The sequence below is a fragment of the Lonchura striata genome, chromosome 5 (assembly GCF_046129695.1).
Source record: "Lonchura striata isolate bLonStr1 chromosome 5, bLonStr1.mat, whole genome shotgun sequence".
Classification (NCBI taxonomy): Eukaryota; Metazoa; Chordata; class Aves; order Passeriformes; family Estrildidae; genus Lonchura; species Lonchura striata.
Genome location: NC_134607.1, coordinates 57976064 through 58000409, shown reverse-complemented (window position 1 = coordinate 58000409; position 24346 = coordinate 57976064). Strand labels below are relative to the sequence as shown.

At 44.6% G+C, this 24346-nt stretch overlaps 1 protein-coding gene across 6 annotated transcripts in view; it reads right to left on the bottom strand.

Annotated features, from left to right (window-relative positions):
* The window catches only part of TCF20 (transcription factor 20), a 140826-nt gene that overhangs the window by 91870 nt on the left and 24610 nt on the right, over positions 1 to 24346 (bottom strand). Inside the window, exon 1 of one of the 6 annotated variants that reach the window (XM_077783616.1) lies at positions 265 to 450. The exons of the other annotated variants lie outside the window; for them this stretch is intronic. The gene's annotated coding sequence lies outside the window, so the exon portion shown is untranslated. Of the gene's footprint in view, positions 1 to 264; positions 451 to 24346 lie in introns of those variants that run through there. 6 annotated transcript variants of the gene reach the window in all.

Genomic DNA, 24346 nt, shown 5'->3' with positions numbered 1-24346 from the left:
AAGTAGAAAAGGTCTTTGTTAAAGATTCACCACAATCGCCCCTTTCATTAACATTTTAAACATTCACATTCATAGATTCATTTACACCTCCCACTTGTCCTTCAGCAATGCCAGAAAAGATCAGAGTTTACATTCCTGGCTTCTCAAAGATAAAAGATAAAGGGAAAATAAAACCAAATCCTCCAGAAAACAGCAAAATCAAAACCTACATCACCCAAATTACCAAAAAAACCCAAACCAAACCAAAACCAAACCTAAACCTACCAGGTCTTCTATCCATCTCCAGAAAGAAGAAATGGTGTCCGAGCTGTTTAGAAATCTCTCCCCTCTCACATGCAATACTGCAGCTGTAGGATGAATTAGAGGAACAGCTTGGGTAACTGGGGCATCACCAGCCACTGGAGAAGACCCAGCTCCGCAAGCTGGACATGGGGCTGAAGTCTCACACTGCAGCTCTGCATCCCAGTGTGGCCAATGCAGAGAGGTGTGGGGTGGGGGGTCTGATCCCCCTCAGTACCTGCAAGAGGGCCCAGATACTTCTGCTGTGCCCACAGTGAACTCCATGTACCCTAATGACAGACAGGTACCACCAGCATGGCAGGGATATTTGCGTATGCTAGTCACAATGTCAAGGTGTTTGTGCCTGCCACACTCACTTCTTCAGGAGGAAACAGCAACGACAGGATTCGGATCTACCTGTGCCTGCTGGTGACGTCACAGGCAGCTATTTCCAGCCCTGTTGCCATGGAAACCACCAGGCCTCAGCACCAGTTAGCAGTTCAATATATAATTTACTTATTCTTTTTCACCTAAGTGATTACGACTCAAAATACAGAAGCATCTCACACACCCTCAAATCGTCTGATTGTTTCATAGGAATTTCTCAAAGGCAAAAACCAGCCTGAAACAGTGAGCTGGGCACTCTCCAGGGGGAAAAAACCCAGGCAAACAAAAGCCTAAACAAGATTTGAAAAAAAACACAATCTTCTTCTCCACTTCTTCCCCTGCTGTCCCAACTTTCAAGGAAACGTTGTGGCTCTTGAAAGATTTCACACTGCTGTCACCATCTGAAGGAGACGAGCCCACAGTGAAGGAGGAGATAAAAGCTTAACAGGAGCTGCCACATCTGGCAGCATCTTTGGTCCATCCCGCCCAGGACCACTCCCCTGTCCTCCAATGCCAGTGACAGAGCAGGGCACCTGCCCCATTGTGTGCCAGTGGTCATGGGCCACACCCGGACACCCAGCAAGTCTCCCCTGGCTCCCATGAGTGATGATTGTGCATGAAGGAACAAGTCTCTCCTCCTTATGAATCTTAGCAGGAGTGGTTATGGGTGCTGCTAGTCAATGCAACACCTACCAAAGCCCTGGGGAGGCAGCTGCTCCATCTCCACTTCTTCTTACAATTCAGGATTGCAGTGGTTGCCCATATTTTCCACAACTTTCTTAACTAGTGCTGCGGTCAGAGGTGAGGCGATTTCTCTGCTTTTTCACTGCCTAATTAGTCACTGCAGAAGCTTATTCGAGACCCAAGGTTACACTTTAACCTACTGTTTCATTGAGAGAAAATAGAAATATTTTTACTGGGAGAATTTTCAAGTGATCCATCTGCCTTCAGGTAGTTTTGAAGTATCAATCTTAATGGTTTTTATTGTGCTTCATTATATTTTAAACCAGTATTTTTCAAAATGGGAAATTTTAAACATTAATTTTGAGAACCAGCTGCTTTGTGGCTGAATCACACAGTCGGGCAGAACAATAGGAACAGCAGCACTCCCCAGCCCTCCCCCCCCGTTTCAACCCTGCATGGGCCATCCCGCTCTTATTTCCCAAAATAAGTCACCACAAACCATCCCTGCTGCATCCCTTCTCACCAGTCCTTCCTCACACACAGACTTGGCAGCAGGGAAAAGGGAACAACTACCACCGAGAACAACCAAACAAAGCCAAAGGCATTATTTGGCACAGTTTTAAATCAGGCACATTACTCTCTAAACAGTAAAGGAAGACAAAAAATCCACAGACTCAAACTTTCTGTAGCTACTTTTTGATGATGTTTTAAATGCTTTACATGTTAGAAGTTGTCCTCTACAACACAGGACAATAATTTAAAAACCAGCAGGACAAATTGGCAAGGGACTGTGCCAAGCCATTAACACAATGGTTTGAGGGACTATTTTCTAGGGAAAGGAGGGTGCTATCAGACACCATTGTGACCTTGAAGATCAAACTTTAAAGATCTTCCTACTCCAAATTATTTAATATGATAATCTAGAGTGTTCAGATGCTTAAAAAAAAAAAAAAAAAAGCCAGCATCATTTTGCCCTAAGTTTAGAAACATAAGGCTAATGTCTGAAAAGTGCAAATCAGATAAACTACAAAGGTAAGTGAACTGAACATACCCTTTTCCTAATTCCATCCCCTTGCTTTCTTCCAGCTCCTTGACTTAACCCACCTTTCTCCAAATTGCTGCTTTCATTTGCGCTCCACTTCCTTTCCTTGTTTGATCTGCAGCATCTCCTTTCCTCTCACTTTTTGAAGAATTCTTCCCATTCCTGCAGCTCAACACCAGCCTCCTGCCAGTACCTCTCAGTCTAAACTTCCCTTTTTTTCTGTCACTTGTCCCTTTCTGCCCCCTCATGCTCTTCATCCTAAATCTGCTAGGTCACCAGGTGTGTCCCCTCTTCTCTAATATTAAGACTCTTCTACTAATATCAACTATATTAAACAAGCATGAGCTATCTTGATTTCAAAGATAATGGAAATAAAAGATAAATTTACAAGTGACTGAGCAAAGGCCACATGGCAAGTCAGTAGTATCGTACAAAATAAAATGCAGAATCAGGCTGATCTGTACCTGGGCCACTTCATAGTCTGAAGTAGATCACAGCACTGACCAATTGAAACAGATTTATGTCAAGCCTAAACCAGAAACAGCCACTGGGGAAAAAAAAAAAAAGTTGTTTGGCTGTACATTGAAGCTATGATTAAAGAGATTATTAAATGTTTCTATTTTGGACCAAAAAAAAAAAAAACCAAAAAAACCAAAAAAAAAACCCACACCAAAAACAAACCACCACAACAACCACAAAAAGAAACCTCAACCCAAACAACAAAGAATGTCTCAAAGAATGTCTTTAAAACCCTTTTGCTACAGTAACTCATTTCACACAGGGAACAAGGCAAGAAAAACATGTTGCAGTGACTTTAGCAATGGGAAAATGACTGATACTTCAGACTGAGCTGACATCTGACTTAAAAGTCATCATTAGGGCTAACGTCTTCCTTCTCCCCATAGCATCAGTGGTCTGGCATGTCTCAAACCTTGAAGGAAAAAGAAAGCCCTGCTGATTTCATAGGGAAGTAGCCAAAGAGCCTGTTTGGAGGATGAAGTCAACTACATATGGTTCTATTTATTTGTTTGTTTTGGGGTGGGGAGAGGGAGTCAGTGGCAAATTCTCAGCCCTAACAACCAGCTCACAATATAAGCTTATGAAGTCAAGAGTTCCTCAAGGAAAAGCAGCACTCTTAAAGTTTGTGTTTATTACATAAATGCCAACATATTTGCAAGATTCCAAAACTCAGGCAGCATCCAGCTTGAATGATTAAAGAGTATTTCTCCTTGAGGATTTGAATCCAGCACAGATAAACTGTAATCCAAAACTGCCTTTGGATACCAGGTCAATACAATCTACACAAAACCCTCTGTATACAGAGATGATACAAAACAGGTACACTAGGTCATGTCCTAATGCATGCTTAGACCTCTACACCACAAACCAAACTCAGCTGCACTTAAATGCATGACAAAAGTTTTCTGCATTTTCTTTTAGTAGGGAGAAGAAAAAAATCTCCCTAGGAAACAAAAATACCCCTTTCTCTGTGCTTTATGAATGGGAATTGACATTAAAAAAGGCAGGAAATGAGGTAAGGTTGCTTTTTCCCTCATTTTTTGTATTATGACCATGATGCATTCATACATTTCTACCTTTAAGAACATAACCATATACTCATATATAGCTGCACCTCATCCAAGCACTGGTCACTTGGGAAAACTTAGAAATTCAATAATTCTGCGACTCTGATCCTACAACCAGTACCAGTTGGGAGCTAACATACATTTCTTTTTTTGTTCATCCTGAAGCTTTGAATTATAATTTGCTCATTAGCCTAATAAATATCTCATCCTTGTGTGGCTCATAACAGCAGAAAGAGTAGTTATTGTAGCAGTTCCCCACTGCAGCAGAGGAATGCTTGTCTGACCTCAGCATCCCTCAGCACGTTAAGAAAATATGGATCCAGTATAGCCACGGTCCTCATGGAGCTTTCCTGCTAACCCAGGCACAGGAAAGCAAGAGGTGTGACTCTTCTCTCTCCAGAGTGCACAGAGACTTTTTTCCAGTCACAAGAGAAAATCCCATCCCTAGGGATTTTCTCCATCTGCTCCGGGTAAGAGAAAATTAACAGTCTGTGGCACAGGGGCAACATGTGCTGTAAAAAAGGTTCACTAGCTCAAGTGCTTTGGTTGTGCTGAACATTTCAGTTGTGAGCAACATCATTTCCTGTCATTCCACTTTTCCCAAGTTACCTCTACATCTGTCCTGAATCTATATGAAACCCCCGATTATACTTGTGTAAGAAACTAAGAGATATTAACAGTAAAAAGATTTTTATTAATTTCTAAAAATCTTTTCAATGAATGACCCCAAAAAATGAGTCTGGTTTGGAGAATTTTTTTTTGGTTGACAGGGTTTTTGTTTATGTTCTTTTCTCCTTTTTTTTCCCCCAGGTTTTTTTTTTTGTTGTTGTTGGTGGGGGTTTTTTGGGTTTTTTGTTTGTTTGTTTGTTTTGTGTGGTTTTTGGTGGTTTTTGTTTGGTTTTTTTTTTTTTAAGAAAGCTGAGATTGTGATTTTGATTCTGTTGAAAACTCCCCTGGCCCATTCCCAAAACATATGCCTGATGAGCAGAACGATGACTCTCCCAAATGTACTAAATGGGGCAATTTTGGGACCTCTTCCAAAATCTCTTTCCATCTGTCCATCTTCTGCCCAGCAATTCATCATCTCCCCCAAATCTCTAACTCCACTGCATGCATTCTTCAGCCCTGGCATCGACATTTTTCTCTGTCCCACATTAATCCAGTCACATCCCACCTCTGAGCAACACCTTTGCTCTTCCTGGAGCTGTTTCCTTTCACCGACATGACACCAGCTAAATCCTCCAGTTTACCATTCCCAAAGCCAGGTGTCTCTGGGGCAGAACCCACTGCTGGCAAAAGAAAAAGGGATAATAATTCTATGTCATAGATCTTTGTCTTCTGCTGCAAAAACAGGCATCATTCCAAAAAGAAGAGGTACCAAGTTCTGCCTCTTCTATGCCAGCTCACACTAGCTCCAGTAGTCCACTTGTCCGTTTTTTCTTTGCGATTCCTTTATAAGCAAGGCTGAACCCTCTAGCACCGTTATCTGACCTAATCCTGCCCTGCTGAAATCCCATCATTTGCCTGCACAAAACATGGAAAGAACGAGCACTGATCTTAGACTCCCGACTATCAATGGTCCCTGTACACAAGAGAGTTAAGTACTGATATTGCATATGCCCAGAAGAGGTGGCAGACTCTTCTGCCTGCAGCAGGTGAGAGACCTACAATTTTCCTGGGAATTGGGCTTTTTCCTTTAGCCTTCTGATTTACAGAGCAATCAATAGGTTCCTGCCCATTGCTGCCGCCCCCTTTAGTTTCAGAATTGATGGGCGGCAGCGCTCCAGTGCTATTGTGTTACAGACAAACTGCGAAATGCCACCGAGGCAGTGCTCGGCTGAGTCACGCACAGTCAGCACAACACAACGGGCCGGCAGGGTTGGAAAGCTCTGCACGGACCTGACCGTGCCAAGGCATCCCGTTCCCACCTGTCAGCAGCCTTGCCAATGCCATTTCTTGCCCCGCAGAGGTTTTGACAGCAGAAATTATTCTTAGGTCTCTCTCCCTCTCGCACATGTATACACATACACGCGTTTCATCGGATCACTTCTCAGCCTGCAATAGTCTTATCACACCCTCATAAAGCTGGGAAGTACTATTAAATGGGGATAACAGGAGAGGGCAACGGCAGGAAGCAGACGAGTTAGCTAAATGAGCTGAAAACAGGTTGTCAGATAACACGTCAAGACAATCCAAGTCCTTACTTCTGCTGAGGGGGCAAAGAAGCCCCTCCTGCCTCTTTTCCCCCAGCACATTTCCCTGACTAGATCTGGTTGAAAAACGTTGTCTTTACTTGGCTACTTTACCACAGCATACTTGCAGCAGTAACAAGGAATGCGGGAGACAACTGGGACCGTTCCATTTGGTAACTGTGCTGATCTCTATCTACATCAGCCTATCCCAAAGCCATGCCTTTATGAACAACATGACCCCTGCAACCCAAATGTTAATATTGCTCCATCTCCGGGCCATGGATTTCAACTCCAAATGGTGCACAGCACCGGGTAAGTGCAAGCCTGCTTTAATTCAGGTTTTTCCATCTGCTTCCCTTTCCCAGCTCAGTCAAAAGGGTTTCAAGCCTAATTCCTGCCTTCCTCATCAGATACCCACAGCCAGAGCTTACAAAGGGAAGCCCTCCTCCAGCATCCTCTTCTGGATGTGCAGAGAAGCTAAATGTCATCAGCAGATGCAGGCTTGGGTTTCAAGCATGGCAAGTCGAGTCCTCACCCAGCACCTTCCCTCCAGTGGGATGGCCTATCTTCTCCCCTTTCCCTGAACTGCACATGTCCTAAGCCATACTGCAGCCACAGCACTGCCAGGACCACATAATACAAACTTGCAGCTTGAGAAACAACTTTTTAGTCATCATATCAACAAGTACCTGATCGATAACTTGACACCCAATCCCACCCATTCACCTTCCAAAACCTTTTGAAGGCATTTTCCGGAACAACTTACAACAAACCAGCTTTCAAAGTCTAACAGACATAAGAATACCTAAATTACACTGCAGCAGGTGACACACCTTTTCAAAGCTTTAAGGAAACACAACATAAACCAAAACAAGCTTCTCCTCCCAGTCCTCACAGAACAACATGAAGGAGTCTTTCAGAGAAGCTTCTCCTCTACATCCTCACAGCAGGATCCTGGCTGCTGATGAGAAAGCCAGTTTCCAAAGCCATTTCCCCACTTGCTGTCTCTGGGTGTGACTGGGAAGCAGGATCCATTTCATAGAAGAGCTATGAAAAAACCACTCTGCCCACCACCCTATCCCATCAGGAGCAAAAGCTTTGCTCTAGCTCAGAGGACAGCCTTTGTGCTGGCAGGCTAGGGGATATTCTGGGCAGCCAGACAACACCACATTCCTTTCCCTGTGAAACTTGTATGAAATGCTGCATCTTAGACAGACACTAGTGTTTAAACTATCACTTTCCAAAAGAGAAAAAAAAAAACACATTTAATATTCCCAACTGGCTCAAGTGCTCATATCTACAATGCAAGAAGAAGAGAAACACTAAGAGAAGCAAAGAGAGGGGAAAGGGAGTGTTTTCAGATTAAATGAGACGCATGAGAGAGAAATGACAGAATGGTCAGCAAGTGCCTTCCAAAGTCACACAGTTGTACAGGAGCTTTTTGTAACAGAGAAGAGATCCTATAGCAAGCCAGAAAATATGCTGCTGTCTCCAAAGGGAGTGGAAGGTATAGTGTGAAGAGAAAGTAAAGGAAAAGGGAAGCTCAAGCTGCTCGAGCAGCTGTAATGCTTTGACTGGAACCAGCAGATGATAAGCTGTAAAGCACATTAGCTGGATGTACAGGGTAAGTATGAACAGAGGGATCCCGCATTTTTGTCTCCAGCGCCTCCAGTTTTGACAGGAGGCTCCCTGGATACTTGGACATGGAGGACAAGTGAAATTTCTTAGATGCAGGCATCGCCCAGGAGGAGGAGGTATTGCCAAATTGCAGTCTCTGCAGCCACAGGATAGAAGCACATGCAGAAGATAGACCGGCCAATATCTAAATTCAGTTAGACTTTTGCAAAGATAACAAAAATATCCACAGTGGTATCAGGCACAAAATCAGTTATAAACTAGTGCAGACCCTCACGTTTTGAAGTGTGTGAAAGCAAACTGACAGAGACATAAAGAAGCAGCTTCTCTCTTAGGGTCATTGCTCCAAATTACCCACACTGGAGTAGTTCTTCACTTTCCAAGGATACCTGGCATCAGCTCTGGCATCACAGCTAGCTCCAGTGCCCCAGACAGGGTATCAGCCTGAATGGGTCAGCGGGTCCAACAGTGGGGCATCATCTCTAGCACTTTACCATGGGCATAAAGCAAACCACAGAGCAACACATGAACCATGACACCCACACAATGATGATCCAGCAAGATGCCATGGTAAGAGGCTTGGAAGAACCACTGACAGTAGACATGGTCTATCCAGCCAACACCTCACTTATTTTCATCTATCATTTATAGTTATCTTATGTAACCAAAATAATGAAAAATCCAGCTCTGTGGTATTTGACATTGAACTTTGTGCTACCCCATTATATCAGCCTGCAACCTAGGTCTCAGATGCATAAAAGTCCTACAAGAAACAGGAATAACCTACAAATATCAGGAAAGTAGATGCCCCTACCCAATAAGGATTAAAGATCAACAGTTCTCTGGGGCAGAAATGTGGCTTACAACAAAAACTCAGGGGAGGGGACTAAGAAGGAAGATTGAAATATAAGGCTACATTTAACATAAAGCTCTTCTAGAGAATGACACTTCTATTGTGCAAAACCCAGCATGGCCCATCTTTACCTGAACAGCCCACCCATGGGGTCTGATCAACAAAAGTGCACATTCCACTGCTGAGGGACAGACCAGACAGGCAAAGACAGGTGAAACAGAGGGGCTCTGTGAGACCTCTGTGACCTCTACTCTCCCAAGGCACAAGCTGGAAGTCATTGCTCCTAAAAAGTAATGAAAAATTGAGAAGTCTGGAGTGGGGGAAGTTCAGATGCTATATTTGAGATTCCAGGAGCTGAAAGGGAATAAAAAGCTGGTTGAAGCCTAGCTCTGCTAAAAACCCTATGTGTAGACATAGAAACAATGCTCATTTTACATTAGAAACTGGGAAACAAGGCAGAAGGAGAATGCAAGACAGCGCTGTGTTTCTGCATTAGGGTTTTTAAGTACACTGCAGGATTTCTGTCTCAGAGTACTCATTGAGTTACATCAGACTGTAATGGCCTGTTGATTTTGAGAGATTATGGCAGTGCTGCTGAAGCAGGGGGAGAGGACATGGAAGGAGAGAGAGGATGTGATGCATCAGCCAGCGTGCACACACATTTCAGATGATTGCCCTACACTCCTGTGTGAGAAAGACAGCAGATTCACAGCAGGACCAGGACCAGTAGCAGACCATGCACGAAACACCGTTAGCAGCCAGCACAGACACAGCAGGCAGGCTTTTGCCTCTCTAGGGCAGCAGATGCCAAAAGCAACATTTCTGCAGGAGCCCCATCCAAGGCTGGCAGGACCAGAGCCACATGGCATGGCATGGCAAACATAATGGAGGTCAATCCCATGTTCAAGGTGCGCAACGTGTTCCTGAGATGGATTCAATCTCACTCTGTCAGGCTGACAACTTTGCTTGCCTGCCTATTTCTCTCTCCTGTATTTCACAGAAAAGATGGTATCCTTTCCTTTTCCTTTCTTTGCTCCCGGGCACAAGCAATCAAGAACAAAGGATGAAAGAAAAATGCAGGGGGGGATGGTGGGGGGAGTGAGGCGGGGGAGGGACATTTGAGAGTTAGGGAGCAATCTTTAGCAGAGAGAAGATAATTTAAAAAAAAAAAAAGCAAAAAGGAGATGCAGAGGCTTGGAAAAAAAAAAAAACACAATATGCAAATGAAGCAGAACAAAAATCAGAGCTGGGAAAAAAAATAAAATCACACTAAACCAACCCGTGTCTCCATAAGCTCTCCATCTCTCAGACAAGGGGATGCTATTGGGGTGAGGGTTCCCAAACCTTTCTACCACCCTCCACCTCCAGCAGACATCTGTGGCTCACTGCAGGCAGGCAATCTACCCTCTGGGGCATAGCAAAGGAAGGGAAGAGGAAAGAGTAAAGCAATTCTGGAGCAGTGAAAATCCTTGTTTTCTCTCTGAGGTAGGGAGCTGTGGGGCAAACAGAACCAGCCAGGTGCTTCTAACACGATGTCTGTCAAACAATCTGATTTCAAGCTTCACTGGAGGAGTCCTTCAGCAGCTGCTTTAATCTACTGCAGCACTTTTCCCCCACAGCAGGCTGCATTCCCCTTGTGCTTCCTCCACTCTTCTACCAGGACAGAGGTCCCACAGGAGCAGAGACCTCCATCTCAGCTGGCAGCAGGTTGCCTCACAGACTGAAACACCTCAGGCCATACCACAAGCTAAGGAGGAATCAGACGTGAACTGGAGTTTTCCAAAGGGCATCCAGCTGCACAAGGAAAAGCAGGATTTTGCTCCTGCAGATGACATCCTATTCTTGATGCAGAGCCCTCACACTGCTCAGAGGTGGGTGTCAGCAAAGGTGGCTTCTTTCCTCCAGACCATGGAGTAAATAACTCATCCATCAGCTTGAACATTAGCGACACCGTAGCTGGTGGTGTGTTATGACACACCATAGTGCGGTTACCCTTCTACTCATCATCATTTATTTCTTCTGCTTCCAAAGTATGGCAAAACATCAGTGCATGCTCCTCAGCTGGGAACAGTGAGAGCTGTAAAAAGGAGCTAGGAAGCAGCAGGATTCCTGGCTTTTAGACAAAGTCTGGGGCTGACTCACCTGAAATACCACTTTTTAGTGGCAGGAGTGCTCTCCTTTTCATGTAAACAGCAGCTCCTCTGCTCCAGCCTTCTGTTCTCCTTCCTGTCCATGTTTCTATTTGAACCATTATCTGTTTGTCCAGTTCTGCCTGTGAACACCTGAAGCTAGTAGGGGTTGGTCCTAACAAAATATATATTTTTTTAATCTATCAATATCAGAAACATAGCATTACTTTTACTTATTACTAAGGAGCATCAACTTAACTTAGTAAATACTAACTGACTAGAAGTACAAGTCACAGTTGTGTTGCAAAGGCTAGTTAAAAAGCAATTTCAAGAAGCTGACAAATTCCACACCAAAGGTGCCTAAGCTCTGGTGGCATGTGTGAAAGCAAAAGCTAAGACTTACACCATATTTTACAAAGGACTGTGGATATCAAGGTAAAGCAAACACAGGAAGTTGTGCTGGTATTGAAGGCAGTCAGATATCTAAGAGGAAAACACCAAGAGAACAAAAATACAGCAGTGAGAGGACAGGGAGAAGACAACAGTAAGCTTTAGCAGAGATTCCTGCCATGCAGATTGGTAACTCCAATCAACTGCAATGGTCACTTGCACTTCCAGAAACCAGAGTGGCTGCAGGCACTGGCTGTATTTCCCAGGAGTTCCCTTGCTCCCAAGTGTGACTTCCCCACCCTAGAGACCCACAGGGAGGCAAAGTGAGAAGATGTATGATGTCTCAGTTCACATCTTAGCCAGGTCTGTGTCCCCATCAGTAAGAACTGCCACCACAACTGACACTAATTTGTTCTCTTGTCATGCTGCAGAGGTGACACAGACCACATGGGTACAGACAGGAAGCTTCCCTCTCCCTGGTCCCCTCAGGTCACAGCTAGGTACCCTGGTAGCACAGTGTGCATGCAGAGCTGGTGTTGCCACAATGTGTGATGCCTTCTCGGTGAAAAAAGAGCATCACTATCTGGAGCTGTTGAGCCTGCGTCACTCACTGCAAGAAGCGGGGGGGGGGGGGGGGGAGACAACTACCAGCTTAAACCAGATTTTACTGGTAGGAGCATCACCAGAATCCAGGCTCTCAGGGACTTTACAAGGGATCCTGAAACATTACCAGCTGCAGTTGCAACCTCCATATCCTCTGTCAGCCTGGAAAAACAACAATTAGCACACATGTGCATTAGTGCATGCATGTGTTTGCATGAGCCTGCGGTGAAAACATACACAATAAACAGTATGAGGAAGAAAGAGATTGTTGTTTGAAGCTCAAAGAAGCTATTTGTAAAAATCTGTGTGCAACTGAGAATGAAAAAAAGGCAAAAAATTACTTTCATCTTTCTGTGAGGTAGAGGAGGCAGGGAATTAAGCACACACACCCCCCAAAGCAATGCCCAGGAAAAATTATGCTGCTCGTGATAAATGCACTTTTCTGGTTCTGTGAAAAATCTGACATAATGAAAGTACCTTGAATGCAATTACTGGCACTTGTTTAGCATGGCAGGGCATTGCACTGCCACTGGGCTCGCTCCTCTCTGCTCCCAATTAGCATGCCAAGTACTCCAGCCACACACATGGGCTCACGGGTCAGGGATTGGCGCGGAGGAGCAGCAAACAGCTACCCGCCCACCAATGAGGGAGCGAGAGATGTGCTGGAAAGCTCCAGCTTCCTTCATTTTACATCCTCCCATCCCTATCACACTCTTTTCCTCCGCTCCTCCAGGGTCTCTGGAGGCAGTGATAAAAACCGCAAGCTCTCCCCCTCCTCTCTCAGCTGGTCTCATTCACGGCTCATGGCAGACCCGGTTTCCTCTGGGGACTCACTAATGAAGACGGCCAACGTTAATCTCTTTCCCCCTCCCTGACGGGTCGATTTATAGTTCCACGGAGAGTCCTGGACTGCAGCCAGAGGGCTTGACACATTCTTCTTGTTCCAAGACGAAAGGGGAGGAGGGGGAAGAGACAGGCTTGCGCGCATATACACACACTTGTGATTTGGATTCAGCTGGAAGATGCAGCTGGAAAACCTGTTTACCTGTTCCGAAACGGCAGCTGAAGGGAACAGTAGCCAACAGTGCCTTTGTATATATGTGTACACGCCAAACATCTTTGTGTTTCCATAGCACCTCTTCCAGCCCAAAGACCCCAAACCACAGGGATCACTCCCTCATCACCAGGATGAAATAAAGCATCAGTTGTGTGCCAGCAGCATTACCTGTGAGTCATTAGGAGAGGAAGCAAATGATAACTTCTCCAGGATAAACGGCAGGGGGAGGGAAAGGGGAAATTTTAGACAGGCAGAATATAATGAACTGGAATTTGGCCAGGACACTGAGGTACTGTCCCCTCATCTCATGAGAAGTGGAGTGGGATCTTTAACAATCGATTTATCAAGACCTCGTCTCTACCTCTCATCTGTAAGAATTTCCAGTACTCTTTGCAGCTTCTTCAAGAGCAATGCTGGTGCATGGGCTCAGCTGTGGCTCAGAGAGAAATGCACCCCTCTGGTACCCCCACCTGCCCTTCTACAGCACTGCAAGGCACTGCCTGTACTGGAACTCCTCAGACCTGTCACTCCCACAGCTGCACCTTCAAATGAACCAAAGAGAAGGAGAGACTCAGCTATTTTTTTACAGCTGAGCTCTGAGGGAGCATCCCTTCCTTTCCCCATGTGGCAGTCTCTGCCGTAGCCTTGTCGGAGCCCCTAACTTGGTGCTATTTGTTCAGCTCAGCTCCCTGTGCACACAGCGGACTGGCCTGCGCTGACAGCACAGCTCTGCTAATAGGGTCAGTCAGTGAGCTACTGCTGCAGAGCCGCAGGGGAGCACAAAACACTGGCTTTATTCCTGTAAGACCTATACATTACGTCCTCACCCCCGCCCCCTCAGGAACCAAGTGGTGGATTTAAAAGGAGCACTGTCAACTCATTTAGGCCCATTATTTTGCACTAGAAGAAATGGCCTTTACAAATCTCAGTGGAAGCACACTCTCATTTCATCTTTAGGTAATCTTGAAGGTTTCAATTGCAGGGCTGTAAACCACAATGCAAAAAAGCACAGACAAATAGATCAGTTCAGATATGAGACTGCCCAGACACAGAGTTCCCTTGCCAAGCTGACTGCAGAGCAAAAATAGAAATGAACACTGCACATAATTATAGTATTTTACATTTCCACTGCACTTTCCATCCTGAACAATCCCCAAATGCACACACATGTGCATGTGTGTGCATACAGAGGTAGGACATTGGGAAAATTCACTTATTTCACTAAAACCAAGAAATTGTAGTCTAGTGGTAACAGCTTGTACTGAACCAAAAGCCTTCATTAGCACAAACACACACACACAAGCTCACAGAAAATCATTATAATGTGAAACAAGACTAAGCCAAGCCACAGCAATCTGTAGATCAGCAGCTCCAGCACTTCTGCTGCTGCTCAGCATTTCTCCCAAAACAGAAGATTAGAAACTGATCTTTTATTACCTCTCACCCTCTTGTTTCCCAGAGAAGCCCAAGGTGCCAATTCCACTTTGCTACTGCAGGGCAGGGGCAGCTCTGCAGCTGTCAATCCACGGACTTCTTTCTCCTGCTGCCGAGTGCTTTGCAGTCTGTAAGCAGGCACATCCCCCAGCCCCGTGGGCTGCAACAGCCCCATTTTGCAGACAGCAGAGCATCTGAACACGGGAACCAAAGCTAGGGACAGTGCCCAAACCACAGTGCTTCTCTTTCCCTCCTGACAAAAGAGCCCATACCAGGAACAAAGGCCTGTTCTCTATTTTGTGCCACCCAAGATGCTCTGAGCAAGGATGAAAAGGGCCAGGAAAGAACACTTGAAGATAAGCAAGAGTAGAGACCTGATGCTCTAGCAGAAACCTTCGACTTTCTCAGGAGGCTAAGAGGCAGGGGAGAGAAGATCACACACATCAGCCTGGGATGCTGGGTCACTCTTTTCTCCTTCCTACGTGTCTGTGGCAAGTCAGTCTTGTCTTCCACATATTAAATATCTCACAGTAGTTTTAAACTCCCATCTGAGCACACAGGCATTTCAATGCTGGTATGTGGTCAAGCACATGAAGAATGGAGGTAGGAAGTTCAAGAGAAGACAGAGAAGGAAGCAGGTTTGAAGCACTACAAAAATGAACTAATAGGTCAGAAGCAGGGAAGGAAACAGTCTGAGGTTATGAAATGATATAACAACTGGCTTGAGAATGCTAGGGGTTTTTTTTTTGTTTTTTTTTGTTTTTTTAAAGAAAACCAGGAATCTCACCAACAAAACAACGTAATAAAGTACAGTACCCAACTACCTGTTCAAGGAAGAGCCTTAGTCCTTACATGAGCATGAGGCCAATATCTGCCTTTGATGCTCCTCAGAACAATCTGTTCACTCAGCAACATGCTGCAGTAATGTCTAAAGCTCAGTGAATGATTGGCCCATGCTTGAATGACTTGGCAGATATTCTGGGGCAGAAAGATATTTTGTCAAGAACAGCACAACAACACCCTCCCCAATACTTAAGGAAACAGCCATGGGATTGCCATCATCCAGAGAGGACTCCAGGTTTTAATAAGGTCACATCTGAAAGAGCCCCACCTAATAAGCTGCATGAAAGTCAATTTATCGACCTCAGCACATGAAGTTGCGGTTGCAGGGTGCGTAGGTAATTCATACCTGATGCTCAAGGCCATTCCCTCCGGCTAAAAATGGGAGACCAATGCGATTTCTTACATTTAATTTAATTTAGTAATCCAGTGCTTCATTCAGAAATGCAAGGAAGAGTCTGGTTAAAACAAGATTTTTATTTTGACAATGTCACTTTAAAAACAAATAGCTGGCTGCTCAGTTCCCTTAGCAGGAGACAGCAGGTGCTCAGCTGGCTGATTTAGCAGCAGCCACAACTGCCACCACGAGCTGCTGGGTGCAGTTCACAGGCTGTAATTCCCAATTCCCCTGACGCAGATTCCCAAGGAGGGGGAAGGGCTAAGGAAGTGAGAGGAAAGGCAAGGGGGTGAGTTTAGGGTGAAGTGTTACTGAATTAATGAACAAACCTCACTGACACTTCCCTGGGGCATCCTCATTAGCCTGACGGGCACCTAGGTCAGCTGCCTTCCTCCAGCCTTGTGTGCACAGCTTCCTGCATAGGAGAATTAAAGTCATTTCACCCCTCCTTGCGTCTCAGGAAATAACATGCCCACTTTTTACATACATGCAATGCCAGCAAGATCCTCCGTGATCTTCAGAGACCTTCCCCAACGGCCTCACTTTATGGAAACCAGTGTCCTCAGTAAACAACCAGAAAGCAGGAAGACCATGTTGTACGCCTCATGCCTACAGAAAATCAGGGCTATGGAAATGCATCTTAGAAGAGGATATGGTACAGTTAGAGGCCTGTGGCAGAGATTATTAGAGACCACCTTACAATCATCTTTAAAATTAGAAATAGACATGTGCATGTGACTTCATGGTTTGGTGTTTGTTGCAGCTTGGCAATTGTATTTTTTAAAGCATACAATATACAAATGTCAAGACAAAAATTCTTGCTATTTCCTTTACCTCACCTATCTTGCCCATTCAGCAATGAAAGCTTTTTCTAGGCTGAAAGACTATGAGAATCGGTGGGCCAAGAAAATGGTATCTCCCGAACAGCTGAGAAACTGAAAGCTGTGTTGTTAAATGGGAATGGGATTTTACTCAGCTCACAATAAATTCTGGATGGTCTTCACTTGATTTTGCTACTGTCTATACCAAGACTTGTATTTATTGAGTTGTTTTAAGCTGCAGAAAGGCAAAATTCTCGTACCTACAATTAAAGTATTAGAGCTCACAAAAACATCCATTATACCCCAGTAGCAGTTCTCTAAGGCCTCTAAAAAATTAAAACACAGAGCACACATTACTCTTTATTGCAGCCTTAGCTATATCAAGCTTGATGACAGTACCATTTTTTAAATCCATTGTGATGGGGTGAATGGGGGAGATAAACTGGTACAAGCCTAGTTTAGAACAAACATTCCCTTTGGGTCATCTGTAAAACTAATCTAGACCTAACACTAGAAAGCACGCTCAAGGACAGAAACAAAATCCTTCCACTTTTTTTATAAGCATACTATCAGAGGAAGAGGTTTGAGTAAAAATAATAATATATCAGTGTGTTAGCCGACTGTTATTGTTGGCTACTCAAGCAAAGTAGGATGTCAACAACCCAGAATTTACAAGGCTGGGAGCCTGGTGGGTCCCTGGTTTTTATTTTGTGCCAATTCGCATTCATTCGTGCTCCTGGGTAAGTGATGATGCCGTCAGCAACTTCAGCCCAGCTGGAAAAGTGGGTTAAGAAAGCAGTGGACACTCATCAAAAACTAGGTCTTGCCTGCAGAGGGGCACACAGGAGAGGCAAGCTGAAACACTTAAATGTAAAATGACATAAAACATCTGTATGGACAGATTTATACAGAATGCAAATGTATCCCTGATTTGCCTGCTTCACTACTAAACCTATTTTTACTAAATCAGCTGAAAGTTAATTTCAATCTAAATAAGGGTATGGTCAGATTAGCCAAGCAATTGGGTCAGGGCAGACTAACAAGTTGCTGTCCTTTCAGATAGATATCAGTAACTCACCATATGTGCTTCCTGTCTTCTACAACACAAAGAAACTTACAGTATCCTCAGAGAAATTACCCACAAACTGTTTTTGTGAGACTTAAAAATCAGAGGGGCCAGTTTGGCTGGGAGTCAGCAACCTGGTATGTTGGCAGGGGCAGGCTACAAAGGATATCCCAAGAGTTGCCAGTCTAGCACTACTTCTTGGCTCCACAATTAAATAGACATCAAATTCTTAATTTTCCCAAAAAAATACAGCTTTGACCCTGTAGGAATGCTGCCTCGGGAACACCCAGAGAAGTTGCCACCAAGAAGAGGCCTGTCTGCTGTGGGACATTTTCCAGCCACTCAGAAACAAGAAGCCAGGCAAGGGCTGTTGCCAATTCACACACGCTACTCCAGGACTGGGCAGTGACTCAAGAAAATTGCTTCCTGACATCCTCCCAGCAGCGACCCCAGCCATGCACCTGCCTCAAGAGATGCTAGCATGCCTTTATGGCTTTGACAAGAGATGCCTCACATGTACTGGCTTCTTTACTTGGAGAAGGGCCCACCAAGCCACCTGGGTTCAACACTGGGTGGACAGATCTCATGTAAGTGGACACTGAGAGATGAGCTTGTCATTGAATATGGGGAAATACAGAGCTGGCACAGTAGCTGTTTCTTGAGGAACAACAAGTTGCTGGCTGCAGGGAAAACCCTAAGTTGGTGTCTACCTGATTTTCAGTCCTTCCTACCCCAGGGTTACATCACCTTTGCGATTTTGTAAGAATGAGAAAACAAGGACAGAGAGAGAGATGTCACTGCTCCCCCAACCCTCCTGCACCAGGAGCTGGCTGGGTGTGGACTCAATCCATTGTATCTGACCATACCAAAACCCTTCCAGCCAATCTGCCAGCTTGTCATGAGCACCATTCTCTCCTGGCAGTTCCATCTATCAGCACACACAAAGTGCCAGGGTTGCTCACTGTTTGCTCTCTCCCCCTCACCAGGGCTATGCAGCATTAATGTTTCACCAGCAGCTCTTGCTCTTCTCACAGCCCCATCAAGCACATCTCTGCTCTGACTTACTGCCCCAGGCAGCTGGCTCCTGACCCCCAGAACCCACAGCTGCCCCAACCTGGCTGCCCTTCAACCCCAGCTGTGCTCTGCATGCCTTTGGAACAGGAAAGCAGCAATACCCCTCACTGCCCCAGGCAGACAGCTTGGACCACCAGATTCATCCTGCCTCCAGCTTAACTGACATATTAAAGCTGGAAGGGGAAAATGCCCAGCACCCGCCCTGCATCCCTGCCAGCCCCCTCCCTTCCCCTGCTTGCCACCATAGCGTAAACCCTTTTGTTTCTCAAAAATATTTCTCTGCAGAAATACAGCAATTATTTCAGAAAAATCTCGCCCCTCACCACTGGTATAAATACCACAGTCTGAGACAGTAGCTCTCTTGATGATTGCAGACAGTGGAATATTCCAGAAAAAAAAGAAGATTTGGGAAGGGGGAGGGGAGGAGGTATCTGGGATCCAATCTTTCTCTCCCTGCCAATCCCCTCCATCTCTAGCAGATTTCATTTTTATCAACAGGATTTCTGTGAAATTTTCACTCAATCCTCCCTCTCTCCCACTTCAACTCCCAGATAAGCTCAAAGGTGCACAAGAATAACGTGCTGCTACCCTTTTCTTGCAGGCTGGACAAATAAGTCCTCAGCTAGCCACATGGAAGCCATTAAAAATATATTAACATACCCAGCAGGGTCTGTCACTTTTTCTTTTCCTCCTCCCCCCCCCCCCCTTCTTCTTAAACACAGAGAAGGAAGAAATCTTGCCACAGTAACAAGAGGTTTTCATCAAGTCTCATTACCTCAAGCGCAGCCGCGCACCACAGCCCCCACAGAGAACAGCCTTCGGTTCCCGCTGTCATTAAAGGAACAAAGATCTTAAACAAAAATCAAACCCTGGACAGCATGAAGTTGGGAGCACATGAACAGATCAGGCAGGGAAGGGTATGAGAAAGCCAAGGGGATGAGCAGGAGCAGAGCTACCAGACAGGGCTCCACTCCAGCAGCTCGGGAGGGATGGGGCAGGTTAAATGTATCCCACAGAGAAGGGCAGAGGGAAGCATTTTCAACATTTTGAGCCAGCATCAAGGTATTTCCCACACTTAGTGACACAGCAACATCCTGGAACATTAATAAGGCTCTGGGTGAAGCCAGTCCAGCAATAATGATAAAAAAGCTTTGTCTCAGTCTGTGATGTTCCATGAAAGGATGATTTTGCACACTTTGACACATGTCCATTTTTACTCCAGGGGGTCCTCATCCCTTCCAAACAGTATCATGTCCCATGCATCCTGGAGCGAGTGCACAGCACATCTTAACCCGCAGCAGCTGCTCTAAGCCTGAAGCAGGTGTCCGGTGGTCTTTAATAGCTCGGGAGGAGGGTTTGAAGGGTGGAGGCAGCAACTCTACGTTTAAACAAGAGATTTCTATACCAGAGTGTTGTTAGTCAAAGGGCTATCAAGTCAAAGTGCTCTTAAACTGTAGTTTTTCAAGTATTTCTTTGAGCAAATCGCTGGGTTAAGCAGCTTTCCTCTCCACCTTGGCTACTTTAATCCTGATCAATTCCCTGATCCAGTTCAATGTGCAGCAGCAGGTTCAGCTGCACTGGCACAGCTGAGAAGCAGCAGCAGGAACTGCTGAATATAACCCTCATAAAATGACACCCTTGGATTCAACAGGCATGACACTTAGACCCAGGGGAGCAAGACACTGCATGCAAGCCCTATGAAAACAAAGGGGAGAGGGATACTTCATATATGGTTAACAGGGAAGGGATGAGCTGAGTGAAAGAGGACACAAACTAACCAAAAATCTGGTGACAGTGTGGCCATGTTTTATGCACCTCTAGACAAGACAGAAGTTTTATTTGTCCCATGGGAGTGGAGAAAAGCAAAAAGCTCTCCTTTGTGAAGTAGGCAGTGCAGTCAGGAAAGGCAGAGCTTGCAGAAGAACCAACAGCAGCAAAGCACCATTTGGAAAGGTGAACAAAAACCTCTGAGGATCAAGGAGTTTAGGAATCCACAGATGGTGAGGAGTAAAAACTGGGTGGGGATACCAGAGAAATAACTCACTTGCAGAGCGGTGAGGAGCAGAAGGGAGCGAGGACATGAACTGGAGGACAAAGAGGCAAGATGAGGATATAGAGGGTCCATGCTGGATACAGAGGAGGAGATCAGGAGAAACACTAAGAAAGCTACTTCACATCTCTGTGTCACAACCATTCTGGTTGTGAACAGTTCAATGGGTCATTGTCCAAACAGTTCACACACCCCCTGGTTCTGGAGTAATTACATCCATTCTTTAAAAAGACATCACATAACAAGGTCTACCAAAATTATAGAAGCAGATAGGAGTACTGACTGCACTAGAAACCAACTAGAAAATAGTGTCAATTTCATAATGATATGATGCAAGTCAAAGATACATTTGTCTCTACAGCACTGAAACGTGCTCTACTCATCCCACCTTGAAAAGGGAATGCAAGAAATTGCAGAGGTTCAGCAACAAAGAAAAGAGACCTGAAAAGTATCAAATATTTTCATGAAGTCCACATGGGCAAAACAACAGCCATGTGCTGTGGAGTGAAGTCTTCTATTGCCTCTTTACTACAGCACATACCAGGGCTGTGACACCAAGGTGCGTGCTGTTCTCCCCAGGAAACCTGTCCATCTGCTCACAGCCAACCACCACAACCTGGCCTAATTGCCACCAGCCTAGGAAAAGCCACTCTTTGAGGAGCTAGCAAGGCAGACTCTTCACCCACAACTGCCAAATTGGATACACTGCATACAGTCTACATTGCTGAGCCTCATGGTTGGTATTTCCACAGCCTCACAGACGAACAGCTTGGCTGGGTTGCTCTTCCTTGCTGCTTCAAGAACACAGACATTACAAACTCTGTCATGTAAAAGAAATCAAAAGCCCTGCTTTAAACTGATTGCAGGAAAACACTGGAGTCTTACCCACACTTTTGGATTTGACAGCAACACAACTAGGTCATGGGATAGCTGTGCTGTAACAGATTCCTTGGACTTGGCTCTATCCAAGGTAGAGACACACACAAATGCTGCTTCAGCGTGCATTTCCTTACTTGCAGCAGCCTGGATTCCTGAAAACGGACTAAGATGACGAGTCTATCTCGGATCACAATTCAGGCCTTTGAAGTGGGCTCTCAGAGCTCAACTTCTGCAACAGTCTCCAACAGCAGTGCTAAGGACAGTGGAGTCTGAGACAAGGGGCAGCTGCCTACAGTTGAAACAGGTCTATAATAAATGTCAGAGGAGAAGAAGGAGCAGGCTCTAGGCAGCACATACAAGGAAGGCACTGGTATTGATGCAGGCTAAGGTCATCCCAGGGACCAGCACTCTGACACTCATGGTTAAAGTCCAATTAAGAAACATTTCCTGACAGAAAAGTCTATTAGGCTGTGGAACAGGCTCCCACAGGAAGTGGAAGAATCCTCATCCCACTTCTCTGTAAGGAGTGATGCGACAGACAGTAGGGCATCAAGCCCTAAGACTGGTGTGATTGATACAGAAAGTCGCATAAGATGCCTCAGGAGTAACACAAACTTTAGAAATTTCCTCTGCCCCTCCTGCAAAACATCTCCTCCACAGTTCTGCCAATACTGCTGCTTGCAAGGCAGAACCATGAACTACACTGTAGCCTGGGTCATTTCACCTATTTGGAGGAATGGGGCTTCTAACCCACAGCAGGTAACTAATGTATGCTACAGCACAGTCCTGCCAAGGGCTGCACCCTCAAAACCAATGGGATGATGTTGGCAGTACAGCAATGAGATGTGAGGAATTAAGAATTTCTTAGGCCATGCTACAAGCATCTTTATATTAACTCAGTCTGCATGAAATAATGCAAAGAAAGGCAGTGGAGGATGTAACTAGGATGGAGGGTGTTTATTAAATTATGATTGAGTATGGTCAGACTTGTGTAATAGGATATGGCCTAACATATGTGGAGATTATCTTAATCTACAGCAGACAATGTCCCTGTTGATAATATATACAGTATCAAGTAAGTTTCTGACACACTGGACTGGCACTAACTTAAGTGTTTGAGGTCTGAAAGACTGTCTCAGTTTATACTTTATTTAATGTTTCATTGCACCCCTTAGATATTTCCCTTTTTCTATTTATTTAATGCAAAAATATCAACTTGGTTTTGAACTGTGCAGATCAATAGGAATCCTTACTTTATCATATTTAATGCTAGCAGATGCCCATCTCCTATTTGGTTTGTGGTTTTGTTGTTGTTATGATTTTTGAGGGGTTTTTTCTCTTTGGGGATGTGGGGAAAAAAAGTGTTAAGGGTTCAAAAATTAACGTTTCACAAAGTTCAAAATTAATGTCTCAACTTGCAACACACTTCCCCTCTCCCACAACACTGGTTACAGAAGCTACCCAGGGCTGACACCACTCATGAAGCTCCATATGGCTCTGCTTCTCCTCATTTCTCCTCAGTCTAACAAACTTTGGCACCGCTCAGATTTTCCTGGTCCTGAAGAAACAGGAGAGATTCCAGCAATTACAGTTTCTCCTTCCTTTGCTTTTACATAGCTTCCATGGTGCTGAGAAAAATCTATTGTAATGGCAAAGCATAAAGGCAAACTTGTCTCAACACCATTGGCACTGTAGAGTTTTTCATACTGCATTCATTATTGGTAACAATTACTTATATTGCATTAGAGTTGAAGGACTTCAGTAACATCAGGGCACTTCAAGCTCAGCACAACTTACACATAACACCAACAAATGTCTGTGCCTGACTAACAGGCTAGTAAAGTCTTTTAAGGTAGAAAGGCTTCAAAACAGATTGCCATTTTAAAGCACCCATGAGTTGACAACAGTTTGTACAATTATCACAAACCACTCAAAAAAGGCTTCCAGTACACCTGGGAAGCGACCATGTACAGAGTAAGTACCCTGCATGCACCATAACTCAGCAAGTGCTTTTTGCAGCTCCCTTCTACACTCAGTCATGAAGGATATAGATCATTACAGCCTCCAGCTATAGAGCTTTAGCTCAGAGAGTAGCAGCTCACACTTTCAGCTCTGGAGATCCCCAGTTCAATCTGCTGCATGTCAGCCAAGAGGGCAGCTGTCATATAATTACAGCCACAACTTTGCATGTGAAAAAGTAGGGAGAACGAACAGAGATCTTATTATAGAATTCTAGTTGCAACCTGCTGAACAGCTCCCTATTTAAAGTAACTTCTTGTAAAGAAGAGGGAGAGGGGGCAAAAAAAAACCAAAACAAACAAACAAACAAAAAAAACAACAACAAAAAACAAAGGAAAGAATCTTTCAACTCAGCTTCCTAATTCCCTCTGTTTTGCAGAACAAACCAGTCCTGCTTTGCAGTCTTTTGTTCCAAATGCATATGTACACTAGATGAAGCACACAAGTGCAGAGTCAGGAATAAGGCTCATGGTTTATCAGTCCAAAGAGGAGAAAAAAGAAAAAAAAAAAAAATTCTCATTCTGCAACTGAGGCATCCGAAGTCCAACAAGGCATCATACTTTCTTCCTGAACTATAACCATCCCACAGCAGGCAACTCACTTAGATATTCAATTTAAGTATTAAAATTTAAGATCAAGAAATCTTAAGTCAGTTGCATCCTGTTTTCTTCAAGCTGTACATACAAGCTCTTAGGAAGATTTAACAGAACAAAGAATCCAAGAAAATAGTATGTTTGAAATACAAAGGTATAAAGCATAGTGGAAAAATGCACTCTCAAATTAGAAGTTATTTTAGTGAGTTCAACATAAAACAGTAAGACCAATTTTCTTCTTATCCATTCACTTTCTGCAGATCCTTCTGCACACAGAATAATTTTTGAGTCAAACTTTCTTCCAAGCCAAGATAGTCAAAACCTACATTTGAAGCA